The following is a 3,677-nucleotide window of genomic DNA, read 5'->3' on the forward strand; positions in this document are numbered from 1 at the left end:
TTTAGTTCCCAAAAAAAAGTGTCGAAAGTGTATTTTCTGCTTTCTTTAACATTTTGCAGATTGTTCCCTCAAAAAAGGGAAAATAGAAATTCAAAAAATAAAAATAAAAATAAATTCAATTCAGATTACCAGTGCTGCTGTGTCATGTTATTGTTGTCCTTCAAAAACCCTAATCCTCAACAAAAAAAACCCAACAGCCAATCCAAATATCCATCAACAACTTACTCGTCAACCCACAAATCCTATTATTAATTCCTACAACTCGTATAATCCTAACCTATTAGCCCACTAAACATAAGCCATTCTATAAAGGGAAAAATTCATAATCCAGGCGTATTATTTACACCAATTCAAAAATCAGGTAGATAGTTTGAAAATTTAAAATTTAGGAATATATTTCATTAATTAAAAATATTTATTAAATAAATGTAATAAAGTCACAGTTATACGATTAATGATCACAATTTTATAATTATAGGTACATATTTATTTGCTGGTTACATATTATCAAATTAATTGGTCACAGATTATTTCGTGGTCACAAATAAAAAATTTTGTAGGTCACAAATCATTCAAATTACAGGTCACGGTTTATCTATAGGTCATATATTTTCAAATTTATTAGTCACAAATTATTTTTTTAGTCGCAGATTATCGAATTTTAAAGTCACAGATTAATAATTAGTCCAAATATTTGGTTACATGCACCAAACTCCTCCACCACCGATCCCGATCCAGCACAATCTTTGTCACAAATCACCACCATACAACCGTCACTTGCATCACACCACCGCAACCTTACCACCATCGCTGCAACCCAAAATTGGCACCACAATTACCACCGCAACCTTACCGCCAAAGCAAGCACCACTATCACCACCAAAACACAACCAAAACTACTCTATAATCACCACAAAATCAAATTCACGGCAGTGCATAGCTCACAACTCATCGCACCCACAACACATACCCCTGCCAAAATCGCATCCAACCACACACCGGTAGTGGACACCATCACGCCGCATCCAACCATTGCACACTAGCAATGCCACCATGCCGTCAACACCACCACATCAGACCACACTATCATCTAATAGCACAACCCCAGTGGCCAGCACTACCACCCCATTGCACAACCCTCGGATTCAAAACCAAATATGGTTAATGAGGTTGCAGTAGCGCCGCTAGCTACTCCAGAGTGACGCCGCTGTGGTGGTTGCGTCTTGACCGTGGAGCCATTGCACAACCCTCGGACGACGATGTTTGATGAAGAGAAATGAAGGTATATAGATAGAAAATAGAAATTGCCCTCAACACTACACCAAGAAATCTTCCGATGGTGACGCTACCGTGCAGGTGATTCAACTCCAATGGTAAAATTGTTCGCCGGAGATAATCTTCCACGAGCGACACGATTACTGTTGAGAGGAAAGAGAAGGGAGCAGAATAGAGTAAGATGGGAATGGGGGAAATGATTAGGATTTTTATTGAATTGGGTGAATTAATTATATATAATACCTGATTTGTGAATAATATAACTTAGTACTTGATTTTTGAATTGTGACGTTTAATTTTGTATAATTTCCTCTTCTATAAACCCAGACACTACCCCGACCATAATCCACCACATATTGAAAAGCCCACAAAACCCAACAAAGTCGGCCCATTAAACCCAAATCCAAATTCATAACCCAAATCCACCGATCGCCTACCATCATGCTCATCACCAGCCCATACTCGTACCAGCCGACCAACTACATCAATCACCACCGTCTCCCCAGGCCATAAACACCAAACAAATCACCCTGCTGTCATTTGTGTCGCCACGACTCTCTCTTCTATATAAACCACTTCGACTACCACCATTTCATTTGAGTCACCCAATGCTCCTCTCTCGCACATACATCGCTAGAAACCATTTTTGCCACCTCCGAGGTCATATTTCCATTATACCGAAGCATGGCTGAAGCAATAAAAGTGTTTCCATGCCCTGAAGCAATGGCACTCTCACAAGGCAAAGTATTGGTGTCGGAACATGTGTCCAAGACCGACATGGTTCAAAACGTGTCTCCATTTTACTTCATTTTACATTTTGATAGTTTCTATCTCACATGGACATATCTGCAGCAGTTTAGGACATGTTATGGGGGACAATTAGTAATGTAATAGGTACAATGAAAAATACAGTCAACATGAACTTTTAAAAGGCTAATGCCCGTACACAAAAGTAGAAAGGAAGCCATATTTGGTGCCAAAATAACAGATGATGATGGTGGCAGCAGATATTTCTTTCTTTCTTTTGGTTTCGTTGACACATTATCAAACTTGGAATTTTCCGTTCCCTATTCATTATGTATTACAACTCTCAACATCTCCTTTCACAACATAATGTTCTTCATTTATTACTCTGTGGAGCCCACTTTGGTAGCCCAGTGAGGTTCACATTTTCTAAATTCTCGACTGTTGAATATTTTTTATTGTAGTTACAAGTTGATTTGCCCATATACCCAAGATTCTATATCACGAAAATTGTGAATTGCTACAAGCTGCAGTGTGGATGAATAAACCTCCACTCCAGTCCTCGATGAGATTAAAACAGTGAATCCATTCTATCAATATTGAATCAATATTAATATGTTAATAATAACCCATATGCAGATAATCACAATGGAGTATATCAAACAAAATGGCAAAATAGGCACTCTTACTATGATGCTTTTAGAATATGAAAAGTCTCACAACACAACCAGATGTGAGAGAAGGGGGGGGGGGGCCCCCCCTTTTAAAAAAAAAAAATAAAGATGTGGAGCCTGACCCCCTTATAGTGAGGGGTCTGTGCAACCCTTGTGAACTGTACGTGGAGCTCGATTCTTTTTTTTTTTTTTTCTAACGTTGTGGTATCATGCCCATTGTGCGTCTTAACTAACCTAGCTGGCCCCACCTTTTCAAAAAAAAAAAAAAATGATGTGGGACCTGACCCCCCTACAATGAGGGGTCTATGCAACCCCTGTGAACCGTACGTGGAGCTCGGTTCATTTTTTTTTTTTTTCTAACTTTGCAGTATCAAGTCCATTGTACGTCTTAACTAGCCTAGCTTCTCCGGTGGACTAAATCCTCGGAGTTGGGGAACACCAAATATAAACAAAAGATGTGATTTCTGTGCTCTGTTTAAACACACATTTTTTTTATTTTTATTTTTTGGTTGAGTTCAACAGAATTAAAGCTTAGAAAATAATCTGGATACATTATATTCTAACAAATTCTATGCTTCAAACTGATGTCTAGAGAGACTTGACGCCACCTCTTGTCGATGATGGAGTTAATTATTCCAATGGTCATTGAACTTAGGTCCATGTGTTTGATTGGTTACTGAAATTTAAAATGTCGAGTTTTGATCACTGAATTTAGGTTCATGCTTTCGATTGCTCACTGAAATTTAAAATGTCAAGTTTTGGGCATTAAACTTTAGAATATGTCGTACGTTACTAATTAGTACAACTGTTAAACTTTGAAAAATATCGAGTTTACAATGAATAATGTACAGCATTTTTCAAAGTTCAGTGAGTAATGTACAACATTTTTCAAAGTTCAATGAGGAATGTATAATATTTTTCAAAGTTTAATGACCAAAATTCGATATTGTAAATTTCAATAAGCATTTGAAGATATGAACCTAA

The sequence above is a fragment of the Olea europaea genome, unplaced genomic scaffold (assembly GCF_002742605.1).
Source record: "Olea europaea var. sylvestris unplaced genomic scaffold, O_europaea_v1 scaffold3997, whole genome shotgun sequence".
Taxonomy (NCBI): domain Eukaryota; kingdom Viridiplantae; phylum Streptophyta; class Magnoliopsida; order Lamiales; family Oleaceae; genus Olea; species Olea europaea.